The sequence below is a fragment of the Narcine bancroftii genome, chromosome 1 (assembly GCF_036971445.1).
Source record: "Narcine bancroftii isolate sNarBan1 chromosome 1, sNarBan1.hap1, whole genome shotgun sequence".
Lineage (NCBI taxonomy): Eukaryota > Metazoa > Chordata > Chondrichthyes > Torpediniformes > Narcinidae > Narcine > Narcine bancroftii.
In genome coordinates this window covers 170,684,148-170,698,264 of record NC_091469.1, presented here as the reverse complement: position 1 = coordinate 170,698,264, position 14,117 = coordinate 170,684,148, and positions in this window count along the sequence as shown.

Genomic DNA, 14,117 nt, shown 5'->3' with positions numbered 1-14,117 from the left:
GAGATGGGGAATCAGAGGCGGGGAATCAGATATGGGGAATCAGAGGCGGGGAATCAGAGGTGGGGAAACAGAGATTGCTTATCAGATATGGGGAATCAGAGGTGGGGAATCAGAGGCGGGGAATCAGAAATGGGGAATCAGAGGCGGGGAATCAGAGGCGGGGAAACAGAGCTGAGGAACCAGAGGCGGGGAATCAGAGTTGGGGAATCAGAGACGGGAAATCAGATATGGGGAATCAGAGGCGGGGTATCAGAGGCGGGAAACAGAGGAGGGGTATCAGATATGGGGAACCAGAGGTGGGGAATCAGAGGGCGGGAATCCGAGATGGGTAATCAGAGGCAGGGAATCAGATATGGGGAATCGGAGGCGGGGAATCAGAGGCAGGGAATCAGATGTGGGGAATCAGAGATGGGGAATCAGAGGCAGGGAATCAGAGGCGGGGAATCAGAAGCCGGGAATAATATTCCGGGAATCAGAGGCTTGGAATCAGAGGTGGGGAATCTGAGTCCTGGAATCAGAGATGGGGAATCAGAGGCGGGGAATCAGATATGGGGAATCAGAGGCGGGGAATCAGAGGCGGGGAAACAGAGATGGCTTATCAGATATGGGGAATCAGAGGTGGGGAATCAGAGGCGGGGATTCAGAGGCGGGGAAACAGAGTAGGGGTATCAGATATGGGGAACCAGAGGTGGGGAATCGGAGGGCGGGAATCCGAGATGGGTAATCAGAGGCAGGGAATCAGATATGTGGAATCAGAGGCGGGGAATCAGAGACAGGGAATCAGATGTGGGGAATCAGAGATGGGGAATCAGAGGCAGGGAATCAGAGGCGGGGAATCAGAAGTGGGGAATTATATTCCGGGAATCAGAGGCTGGGAATCAGAGGTGGGGAATCTGAGTCCGGGAATCAGAGATGGGGAATCAGAGGCAGGGAATCAGATATGGGGAATCAGAGGCGGGGAATCAGAGGCGGGGAAACAGAGATGGCTTATCAGATATGGGGAATCAGAGGTGGGGAATCAGAGGCGGTGAATCAGAGATGGGGAATCAGAGGCGGGGAATCAGAGGCAGGAAATCTGACATGGGGAATCAGAGGCGGGGTATCAGAGCTGGGGAATCAGAGGCGGGGAATCAGAGTTGGGGAATCAGAGGTGGGGAATCAGATATGGGGAAACAGAGGCGGGGAATCAGAGGTGGGGAAACAGAGGCAGGGAATCAGATATTGGGAATCAGAGGTGGGGAATCAGAGGCAGGGAATCAGATGTGGGGAATCAGAGCTGGGGAATCAGAGACGGGGAATCTGAGTTTGGGAATCAGAGGCGGGGAATAAGATATGGGGAATCAGAGGCGGGGAATCAGATATGGGCAATCAGAGGAGGGGAATCAGAGGTGGGGCATCAGAGGCGGGAATCAGAATTGGGGAATCAGACATGGGGAATCAGAGAAGGGGAATCAGAGGCAGTGAATCAGAGATGGTGAATCAGAGGCGGGGAATCACAGGGAGGGAATCAGACGCAAGGAATCAGTGGTGATGAATCCAAGATGGGGAATCAGAGGCGGGGAATCAGAGGCAGGGAATTAGACACGGGGAATCAGAGGTGGGGAATCAGAGCTGAGGAATCAGAGGCGGGGAATCAGAGTTGGGGAATCAGAGGCAGGGAATCAGATATGGGGCATCAGAGGCAGGAAAACAGATATGGGGAATCAGAGGCGGGGAATTAGTGGCAGGGAATCAGAGGCGGGGAATCAGAGGCGGGGTATCAGAGGCAGGGAATCAGATGTGGGGAATCAGACATGGGGAATCAGAGGCAGGGTATCAGAGGCGGGGAATCAGAAGCGGGGAATCATAGGCCGGGAATCAGAGGCCGGGAAACAGAGGTGGGGATTCAGAGTCCGGGAATCAGAGATGGGGAATCAGAGGCGGGGAATCAGATATGGGGAATCAGAGGCGGGGAATCAGAATTTGGGAATCAGAGATGGGGAATCAGAGGCGGGGATTCAGAGTTGGGGAATCAGAGGCGGGGTATCAGATATGGGGAATCAGAGGCGGGGTATCAGAGGCGGGGAAACTGAGGCGGGGAATCAGATATGGGGAATCATGGGTGGGGAATCAGAGGCGGTGAATCAGAGATGGGGAATCAGAGGCCGGGAATTAGATTCAGGGAATCAGACGCGGGTAATCAGAGGTGGGGAATCAGAGCTGGGGATTCAGAGGCGGGGAATCAGAGTCGGGGAATCAGAGGCGGGGAATCAGAGATGGGGAATCAGAGGCGGGGAATCAGAGGCCGGGAATCAGAGGCCGGGAATCAGTTGTGGGGAATCAGAGGCCGGGAATTAGCGGTGGTGAATCAGAGATGGGGTATCAGACGCGGGGATTCAGAGGCGGGGAATCGGACGCGGGGAATCAGAGGCAGGGAATCAGAGCTGGGGAATCAGAGGCGGGGAATCTGAGTTTGGGAATCAGAGGCGGGGAATAAGATATGGGGAATCAGAGGCGGGGAATCAGATATGGGGAATCATGGGAGGGGAATCAGAGGTGGGGCATCAGAGGCGGGAATCAGATTTGGGGAATCAGACATGGTGAATCAGAGGTGGGGAATCACAGGCAGGGAATCAGACGCAGGGAATCAGTGGTGGAGAATCAGAGATGGGGAACCAGAGGCAGGGAATCAGAAGCAGGGAATCAGACGCAGGGAATCAGAGGCGGGGAATCATACCTTGGGAATCAGAGGCGGGGTATCAGATATGGGGAATCAGAGGTGGGGAATCAGAGGCGGGGAAACTGAGGCGGGGAATCAGATATGGGGAATCAGAGGTGGGGAATCAGAGGCGGTGAATCAGAGATGGGGAATCAGAGGCCGGGAATTAGATTCAGGGAATCAGACGCGGGTAATCAGAGGTGGGGAATCAGAGCTGGGGATTCAGAGGCGGGGAATCATAGTCGGCGAATCAGAGGCGGGGAATCAGAGATGGGGAATCAGAGGCGGGGAATCAGAGGCCGGGAATCAGAGGCCGGGAATCAGTTGTGGGGAATCAGAGGCCGGGAATTAGCGGTGGTGAATCAGAGATGGGGAATCAGAGGCGGGGATTCAGAGGCGGGGAATCAGACGTGGGGAATCAGAGGCGGGGAATCAGAGCTGGGGAATCAGAGGCGGGGAATCTGAGTTTGGGAATCAGAGGCGGGGAATAAGATATGGGGAATCAAAGGCGGGGAATCAGATATGGGGAATCAGAGGAGGGGAATCAGAGGTGGGGCATCAGCCGCGGGAATCAGAATTGGGGAATCAGACATGGTGAATCAGAGGCGGGGAATCAGAGTTGGGGAATCAGAGGTTGCGAATCAGATATGGGGAAACAGAGGCGGGGAATCAGAGGTGGTGAAACAGAGGCAGGGAATCAGATATTGGGAATCAGAGGTGGGGAATCAGAGGCAGGGAATCAGATGTGGGGAATCAGAGCTGGGGAATCAGAGGCAGGGATTCTGAGTTTGGGAATCAGAGGCGGGGAATAAGATATGGGGAATCAGAGGCGGGGAATTAGTGGCGGGGAATCGGAGGCGGGGTATCAGAGGCGGGGTATCAGAGGCAGGGAATCAGATGTGGGGAATCAGACATGGGGAATCAGAGGCAGGGAATCAGAGGCGGGGATTCAGAAGCGGGGAATCATAGGCCGGGAATCAGAGGCCGGGAATCAGAGGTGGGGAATCTGAGTCCGGGAATCAGAGATGGGGAATCAGAGGCGGGGAATCAGATATGGGGAATCAGAGGCGGGGAATCAGAGGCGGGGAAACAGAGATTGCTTATCAGATATGGGGAATCAGAGGTGGGGAATCAGAGGCGGGGAATCAGAAATGGGGAATCAGAGGCGGGGAATCAGAGGCGGAGAAACAGAGCTGAGGAACCAGAGGCGGGGAATCAGAGTTGGGGAATCAGAGACGGGGAATCAGATATGGGGAATCAGAGGCGGGGAATCAGAGGCGGGGAAACAGAGGAGGGGTATCAGATATGGGGAACCAGAGGTGGGGAATCAGAGGGCGGGAATCCGAGATGGGTAATCAGAGGCAGGGAATCAGATATGGGGAATCAGAGGCGGGGAATCAGAGGCAGGGAATCAGATGTGTGGAATCAGAGATGGGGAATCAGAGGCAGGGAATCAGAGGCGGGGAATCAGAAGCCGGGAATCATATTCCGGGAATCAGAGGCTTGGAATCAGAGGTGGGGAATCTGAGTCCTGGAATCAGAGATGGGGAATCAGAGGCGGGGAATCAGATATGGGGAATCAGAGGCGGGGAATCAGAGGCGGGGAAACAGAGATGGCTTATCAGATATGGGGAATCAGAGGTCGGGAATCAGAGGCGGGGATTCAGAGGCGGGGAAACAGAGTAGGGGTATCAGATATGGGGAACCAGAGGTGGGGAATCGGAGGGCGGGAATCCGAGATGGGTAATCAGAGGCAGGGAATCAGATATGTGGAATCAGAGGCGGGGAATCAGATGCAGGGAATCAGATGTGGGGAATCAGAGATGGGGAATCAGAGGCAGGGAATCAGAGGCGGGGAATCAGAAGCGGGGAATCATATTCCGGGAATCAGAGGCTTGGAATCAGAGGTGGGAAATCTGAGTCCGGGAATCAGAGATGGGGAATCAGAGGCGGGGAATCAAATATGGGGAATCAGAGGCGGGGAATCAGAGGCGGGGAAACAGAGATGTCTTATCAGATATGGGGAATCAGAGGTGGGGAATCAGAGGCGGTGAATCAGACATGGGGAATCAGAGGCGGGGAATCAGAGGCACGAAATCTGACATGGGGAATCAGAGGCGGGGTATCAGAGCTGGGGAATCAGAGGCGGGGAATCAGAGTTGGGGAATCAGAGGTGGGGAATCAGATATGGGGAAACAGATGCGGGGAATCAGAGGTGGGGAAACAGAGGCAGGGAATCAGATATTGGGAATCAGAGGTGGGGAATCAGAGGCAGGGAATCAGATGTGGGGAATCAGAGCTGGGGAATCAGAGACGGGGAATCTGAGTTTGGGAATCAGAGGCGGGGAATAAGATATTGGGAATCAGAGGCGGGGAATCAGATATGGGCAATCAGAGGAGGGGAATCAGAGGTGGGGCATCAGAGGCGGGAATCAGAATTGGGGAATCAGACATGGGGAATCAGAGAAGGGGAATCAGAGGCAGTGAATCAGAAATGGTGAATCAGAGGCGGGGAATCACAGGGAGGGAATCAGACGCAAGGAATCAGTGGTGATGAATCCAAGATGGGGAATCAGAGGCGGGGAATCAGAGGCAGGGAATTAGACACGGGGAATCAGAGGTGGGGAATCAGAGCTGAGGAATCAGAGGTGGGGAATCAGAGTTGGGGAATCAGAGGCAGGGAATCAGATATGGGGCATCAGAGGCAGGAAAACAGATATGGGGAATCAGAGGCGGGGAATTAGTGGCAGGGAATCAGAGGCGGGGAATCAGAGGCGGGGTATCAGAGGCAGGGAATCAGATGTGGGGAATCAGACATGGGGAATCAGAGGCAGGGTATCAGAGGCGGGGAATCAGAAGCGGGGAATCATAGGCCGGGAATCAGAGGCCGGGAAACAGAGGTGGGGATTCAGAGTCCGGGAATCAGAGATGGGGAATCAGAGGCGGGGAATCAGATATGGGGAATCAGAGGCGGGGAATCAGAGGCGGGGAAACAGAGGTGGCTAATCAGATATGGGGAATCAGAGGTGGGGAATCAGAGGCGGTGAATCAGAGATGGGGAATCAGAGGCGGGGAATCATAGCTGGGGAATCAGAGGCGGGGATTCAGAGTTGGGGAATCAGAGGCGGGGTATCAGATATGGTGAATCAGAGGCGGGGAATCAGAGGCGGGGAATCAGAGGCGGTGAATGAGAGATGGGGAATCAGAGGCCGGGCATTAGAGTCAGGGAATCAGATGCGGGTAATCAGAGGTGGGGAATCAGAGCTGGGGAATCAGAGGCGGGGAATCAGAGTCGGGGAATCAGACGCGGGGAATCAGAGGCGGGGAATCAGAGCTGAGGAATCAGAGGCGGGGAATCAGAGTTGGGGAATCAGAGACGGGGAATCAGATATGGGGAATCAGAGGCGGGGAATCAGAGGCGGGGAAACAGAGGAGGGGTATCAGATATGGGGAACCTGAGGTGGGGAATCGGAGGGCGGGAATCCGAGATGGGTAATCAGAGGCAGGGAATCAGACGCGGAGAATCTGAGGCGGGGTATCAGAGCTGGGGAATCAGAGGCGGGGAATCTGAGTTTGGGAATCAGAGGCGGGGAATAAGATATGCGGAATCAGAGGCGGGGAATCAGATATGGGGAATCAGAGGAGGGGATTCAGAGGTGGGGCATCAGAGGCGGGAATCAGAATTGGGGAATCAGACATGGGGAATCAGAGAAGGGGAATCAGAGGCAGTGAATCAGAGATGGTGAATCAGAGGCGGGGAATCACAGGCAGGGAATCAGATGCAGGGAATCAGTGGTGGTGAATCAGAGATGGGGAATCAGAGGCGGGGAATCAGAGGCAGGGAATCAGACGCGGGGAATCAGAAGCGGGGAATCAGAGCTGAGGAATCAGAGGCGGGGAATCAGAGTTGGGGAATCAGAGACGGGGAATCAGATATGGGGAATCAGAGGCGGGGAATCAGAGGCGGGGAAACAGAGGAGGGGTATCAGATATGGGGAACCTGAGGTGGGGAATCGGAGGGCGGGAATCCGAGATGGGTAATCAGAGGCACGGAATCAGATATGGGGAATCAGAGGCGGGGAATCAGAGGCAGGGAATCAGATGTGGGGAATCAGAGATGGGGAATCAGAGGCAGGGAATCAGAGGCGGGGAATCAGAAGCGGGGAATCATATTTTGGGAATCAGAGGCTTGGAATCAGAGGTTGGGAATCTGAGTCCGGGAATCAGAGATGGGGAATCAGAGGCGGGGAATCAGATATGGGGAATCAGAGACGGGGAATCAGAGGCGGGGAATCAGAGGCGGGGAAACAGAGATGGCTTATCAGATATGGGGAATCAGAGGTGGGGAATCAGAGGCGGTGAATCAGAGATGGGGAATCAGAGGCGGGGAATCAGAGGCAGGGAATCAGACACGGGGAATCAGAGGCCGGAAATCAGACACGGGCTATCAGAGGCGGGGAATCAGAGTTGGGGAATCAGAGGTGGGGAATCAGATATGGGGAAACAGAGGCGGGGAATCAGAGGTGGGGAAACAGAGGCAGGGAATCAGATATAGTGAATCAGAGGTGGGGAATCAGAGGCAGGGAATCAGATGTGGGGAATCAGAGCTGGGCAATCAGAGACGGGGAATCTGAGTTTGGGAATCAGAGGCGGGGAATAAGGTATGGGGAATCAGAGGCGGGGAATCAGATATGGGCAATCAGAGGAGGGGAATCAGAGGTGGGGCATCAGAGGCGGGAATCAGAATTGGGGAATCAGACATGGGGAATCAGAGAAGGGGAATCAGAGGCAGTGAATCAGAGATGGTGAATCAGAGGCGGGGAATCACAGGCAGGGAATCAGACGCAAGGAATCAGTGGTGGTGAATCCAAGATGGGGAATCAGAGGCGGGGAATCTGAGGCAGGGAATTAGACACGGGGAATCAGAGGTGGGGAATCAGAGCTGAGGAATCAGAGGCGGGGAATCAGAGTTGGGGAATCAGAGGCAGGGAATCAGATATGGGGCATCAGAGGCAGGAAATCAGATATGGGGAATCAGAGGTGGGGAATTAGTGGCAGGGAATCAGAGGCGGGGAATCAGAGGCGGGGTATCAGAGGCAGGGAATCAGATGTGGGGAATCAGACATGGGGAATCAGAGGCAGGGAATCAGAGGCGGGGAATCAGAAGCGGGGAATCATAGGCCGTGAATCAGAGGCCGGGAATCAGAGGTGGGGATTCAGATTCCGGGAATCAGAGATGGGGAATCAGAGGCGGGGAATCAGATATGGGGAATCAGAGGCGGGGAATCAGAGGCGGAGAAACAGAGGTGGCTAATCAGATATGGGGAATCAGAGGTGGGGAATCAGAGGCAGTGAATCAGAGATGGGGAATCAGAGGCAGGGAATCAGAGGCGGGGAATCAGAAGCGGGGAATCATAGGCCGGGAATCAGAGGCCGGGAATCAGAGGTGGGGAATCTGAGTCCGGGAATCAGAGATGGGGAATCAGAGGCGGGGAATCAGATATGGGGAATCAGAGGCGGGGAATCAGAGGTGGGGAAACAGAGATTGCTTATCAGATATGGGGAATCAGAGGTGGGGAATCAGAGGCGGGGAATCAGAAATGGGGAATCAGAGGCGGGGAATCAGAGGCGGGGAAACAGAGCTGAGGAACCAGAGGCGGGGAATCAGAGTTGGGGAATCAGAGACGGGAAATCAGATATGGGGAATCAGAGGCGGGGTATCAGAGGCGGGGAAACAGAGGAGGGGTATCAGATATGGGGAACCAGAGGTGGGGAATCAGAGGGCGGGAATCCGAGATGGGTAATCAGAGGCAGGGAATCAGATATGGGGAATCGGAGGCGGGGAATCAGAGGCAGGGAATCAGATGTGGGGAATCAGAGATGGGGAATCAGAGGCAGGGAATCAGAGGCGGGGAATCAGAAGCCGGGAATAATATTCCGGGAATCAGAGGCTTGGAATCAGAGGTGGGGAATCTGAGTCCTGGAATCAGAGATGGGGAATCAGAGGCGGGGAATCAGATATGGGGAATCAGAGGCGGGGAATCAGAGGCGGGGAAACAGAGATGGCTTATCAGATATGGGGAATCAGAGGTGGGGAATCAGAGGCGGGGATTCAGAGGCGGGGAAACAGAGTAGGGGTATCAGATATGGGGAACCAGAGGTGGGGAATCGGAGGGCGGGAATCCGAGATGGGTAATCAGAGGCAGGGAATCAGATATGTGGAATCAGAGGCGGGGAATCAGAGACAGGGAATCAGATGTGGGGAATCAGAGATGGGGAATCAGAGGCAGGGAATCAGAGGCGGGGAATCAGAAGTGGGGAATTATATTCCGGGAATCAGAGGCTGGGAATCTGAGGTGGGTAATCTGAGTCCGGGAATCAGAGATGGGGAATCAGAGGCAGGGAATCAGATATGGGGAATCAGAGGCGGGGAATCAGAGGCGGGGAAACAGAGATGGCTTATCAGATATGGGGAATCAGAGGTGGGGAATCAGAGGCGGTGAATCAGAGATGGGGAATCAGAGGCGGGGAATCAGAGGCAGGAAATCAGATGTGTGGAATCAGAGATGGGGAATCAGAGGCAGGGAATCAGAGGCGGGGAATCAGAAGCCGGGAATCATATTCCGGGAATCAGAGGCTTGGAATCAGAGGTGGGGAATCTGAGTCCTGGAATCAGAGATGGGGAATCAGAGGCGGGGAATCAGATATGGGGAATCAGAGGCGGGGAATCAGAGGCGGGGAAACAGAGATGGCTTATCAGATATGGGGAATCAGAGGTCGGGAATCAGAGGCGGGGATTCAGAGGCGGGGAAACAGAGTAGGGGTATCAGATATGGGGAACCAGAGGTGGGGAATCGGAGGGCGGGAATCCGAGATGGGTAATCAGAGGCAGGGAATCAGATATGTGGAATCAGAGGCGGGGAATCAGATGCAGGGAATCAGATGTGGGGAATCAGAGATGGGGAATCAGAGGCAGGGAATCAGAGGCGGGGAATCAGAAGCGGGGAATCATATTCCGGGAATCAGAGGCTTGGAATCAGAGGTGGGAAATCTGAGTCCGGGAATCAGAGATGGGGAATCAGAGGCGGGGAATCAAATATGGGGAATCAGAGGCGGGGAATCAGAGGCGGGGAAACAGAGATGTCTTATCAGATATGGGGAATCAGAGGTGGGGAATCAGAGGCGGTGAATCAGACATGGGGAATCAGAGGCGGGGAATCAGAGGCACGAAATCTGACATGGGGAATCAGAGGCGGGGTATCAGAGCTGGGGAATCAGAGGCGGGGAATCAGAGTTGGGGAATCAGAGGTGGGGAATCAGATATGGGGAAACAGATGCGGGGAATCAGAGGTGGGGAAACAGAGGCAGGGAATCAGATATTGGGAATCAGAGGTGGGGAATCAGAGGCAGGGAATCAGATGTGGGGAATCAGAGCTGGGGAATCAGAGACGGGGAATCTGAGTTTGGGAATCAGAGGCGGGGAATAAGATATTGGGAATCAGAGGCGGGGAATCAGATATGGGCAATCAGAGGAGGGGAATCAGAGGTGGGGCATCAGAGGCGGGAATCAGAATTGGGGAATCAGACATGGGGAATCAGAGAAGGGGAATCAGAGGCAGTGAATCAGAAATGGTGAATCAGAGGCGGGGAATCACAGGGAGGGAATCAGACGCAAGGAATCAGTGGTGATGAATCCAAGATGGGGAATCAGAGGCGGGGAATCAGAGGCAGGGAATTAGACACGGGGAATCAGAGGTGGGGAATCAGAGCTGAGGAATCAGAGGTGGGGAATCAGAGTTGGGGAATCAGAGGCAGGGAATCAGATATGGGGCATCAGAGGCAGGAAAACAGATATGGGGAATCAGAGGCGGGGAATTAGTGGCAGGGAATCAGAGGCGGGGAATCAGAGGCGGGGTATCAGAGGCAGGGAATCAGATGTGGGGAATCAGACATGGGGAATCAGAGGCAGGGTATCAGAGGCGGGGAATCAGAAGCGGGGAATCATAGGCCGGGAATCAGAGGCCGGGAAACAGAGGTGGGGATTCAGAGTCCGGGAATCAGAGATGGGGAATCAGAGGCGGGGAATCAGATATGGGGAATCAGAGGCGGGGAATCAGAGGCGGGGAAACAGAGGTGGCTAATCAGATATGGGGAATCAGAGGTGGGGAATCAGAGGCGGTGAATCAGAGATGGGGAATCAGAGGCGGGGAATCATAGCTGGGGAATCAGAGGCGGGGATTCAGAGTTGGGGAATCAGAGGCGGGGTATCAGATATGGGGAATCAGAGGCGGGGAATCAGAGGCGGGGAATCAGAGGCGGTGAATGAGAGATGGGGAATCAGAGGCCGGGCATTAGAGTCAGGGATTCAGATGCGGGTAATCAGAGGTGGGGAATCAGAGCTGGGGAATCAGAGGCGGGGAATCAGAGTCGGGGAATCAGACGCGGGGAATCAGAGGCGGGGAATCAGAGCTGAGGAATCAGAGGCGGGGAATCAGAGTTGGGGAATCAGAGACGGGGAATCAGATATGGGGAATCAGAGGCGGGGAATCAGAGGCGGGGAAACAGAGGAGGGGTATCAGATATGGGGAACCTGAGGTGGGGAATCGGAGGGCGGGAATCCGAGATGGGTAATCAGAGGCAGGGAATCAGACGCGGAGAATCTGAGGCGGGGTATCAGAGCTGGGGAATCAGAGGCGGGGAATCTGAGTTTGGGAATCAGAGGCGGGGAATAAGATATGCGGAATCAGAGGCGGGGAATCAGATATGGGGAATCAGAGGAGGGGATTCAGAGGTGGGGCATCAGAGGCGGGAATCAGAATTGGGGAATCAGACATGGGGAATCAGAGAAGGGGAATCAGAGGCAGTGAATCAGAGATGGTGAATCAGAGGCGGGGAATCACAGGCAGGGAATCAGATGCAGGGAATCAGTGGTGGTGAATCAGAGATGGGGAATCAGAGGCGGGGAATCAGAGGCAGGGAATCAGACGCGGGGAATCAGAAGCGGGGAATCAGAGCTGAGGAATCAGAGGCGGGGAATCAGAGTTGGGGAATCAGAGACGGGGAATCAGATATGGGGAATCAGAGGCGGGGAATCAGAGGCGGGGAAACAGAGGAGGGGTATCAGATATGGGGAACCTGAGGTGGGGAATCGGAGGGCGGGAATCCGAGATGGGTAATCAGAGGCACGGAATCAGATATGGGGAATCAGAGGCGTGGAATCAGAGGCAGGGAATCAGATGTGGGGAATCAGAGATGGGGAATCAGAGGCAGGGAATCAGAGGCGGGGAATCAGAAGCGGGGAATCATATTTTGGGAATCAGAGGCTTGGAATCAGAGGTTGGGAATCTGAGTCCGGGAATCAGAGATGGGGAATCAGAGGCGGGGAATCAGATATGGGGAATCAGAGACGGGGAATCAGAGGCGGGGAATCAGAGGCGGGGAAACAGAGATGGCTTATCAGATATGGGGAATCAGAGGTGGGGAATCAGAGGCGGTGAATCAGAGATGGGGAATCAGAGGCGGGGAATCAGAGGCAGGGAATCAGACACGGGGAATCAGAGGCCGGAAATCAGACACGGGCTATCAGAGGCGGGGAATCAGAGTTGGGGAATCAGAGGTGGGGAATCAGATATGGGGAAACAGAGGCGGGGAATCAGAGGTGGGGAAACAGAGGCAGGGAATCAGATATAGTGAATCAGAGGTGGGGAATCAGAGGCAGGGAATCAGATGTGGGGAATCAGAGCTGGGCAATCAGAGACGGGGAATCTGAGTTTGGGAATCAGAGGCGGGGAATAAGGTATGGGGAATCAGAGGCGGGGAATCAGATATGGGCAATCAGAGGAGGGGAATCAGAGGTGGGGCATCAGAGGCGGGAATCAGAATTGGGGAATCAGACATGGGGAATCAGAGAAGGGGAATCAGAGGCAGTGAATCAGAGATGGTGAATCAGAGGCGGGGAATCACAGGCAGGGAATCAGACGCAAGGAATCAGTGGTGGTGAATCCAAGATGGGGAATCAGAGGCGGGGAATCTGAGGCAGGGAATTAGACACGGGGAATCAGAGGTGGGGAATCAGAGCTGAGGAATCAGAGGCGGGGAATCAGAGTTGGGGAATCAGAGGCAGGGAATCAGATATGGGGCATCAGAGGCAGGAAATCAGATATGGGGAATCAGAGGTGGGGAATTAGTGGCAGGGAATCAGAGGCGGGGAATCAGAGGCGGGGTATCAGAGGCAGGGAATCAGATGTGGGGAATCAGACATGGGGAATCAGAGGCAGGGAATCAGAGGCGGGGAATCAGAAGCGGGGAATCATAGGCCGTGAATCAGAGGCCGGGAATCAGAGGTGGGGATTCAGATTCCGGGAATCAGAGATGGGGAATCAGAGGCGGGGAATCAGATATGGGGAATCAGAGGCGGGGAATCAGAGGCGGAGAAACAGAGGTGGCTAATCAGATATGGGGAATCAGAGGTGGGGAATCAGAGGCAGTGAATCAGAGATGGGGAATCAGAGGCAGGGAATCAGAGGCGGGGAATCAGAAGCGGGGAATCATAGGCCGGGAATCAGAGGCCGGGAATCAGAGGTGGGGAATCTGAGTCCGGGAATCAGAGATGGGGAATCAGAGGCGGGGAATCAGATATGGGGAATCAGAGGCGGGGAATCAGAGGTGGGGAAACAGAGATTGCTTATCAGATATGGGGAATCAGAGGTGGGGAATCAGAGGCGGGGAATCAGAAATGGGGAATCAGAGGCGGGGAATCAGAGGCGGGGAAACAGAGCTGAGGAACCAGAGGCGGGGAATCAGAGTTGGGGAATCAGAGACGGGAAATCAGATATGGGGAATCAGAGGCGGGGTATCAGAGGCGGGGAAACAGAGGAGGGGTATCAGATATGGGGAACCAGAGGTGGGGAATCAGAGGGCGGGAATCCGAGATGGGTAATCAGAGGCAGGGAATCAGATATGGGGAATCGGAGGCGGGGAATCAGAGGCAGGGAATCAGATGTGGGGAATCAGAGATGGGGAATCAGAGGCAGGGAATCAGAGGCGGGGAATCAGAAGCCGGGAATAATATTCCGGGAATCAGAGGCTTGGAATCAGAGGTGGGGAATCTGAGTCCTGGAATCAGAGATGGGGAATCAGAGGCGGGGAATCAGATATGGGGAATCAGAGGCGGGGAATCAGAGGCGGGGAAACAGAGATGGCTTATCAGATATGGGGAATCAGAGGTGGGGAATCAGAGGCGGGGATTCAGAGGCGGGGAAACAGAGTAGGGGTATCAGATATGGGGAACCAGAGGTGGGGAATCGGAGGGCGGGAATCCGAGATGGGTAATCAGAGGCAGGGAATCAGATATGTGGAATCAGAGGCGGGGAATCAGAGACAGGGAATCAGATGTGGGGAATCAGAGATGGGGAATCAG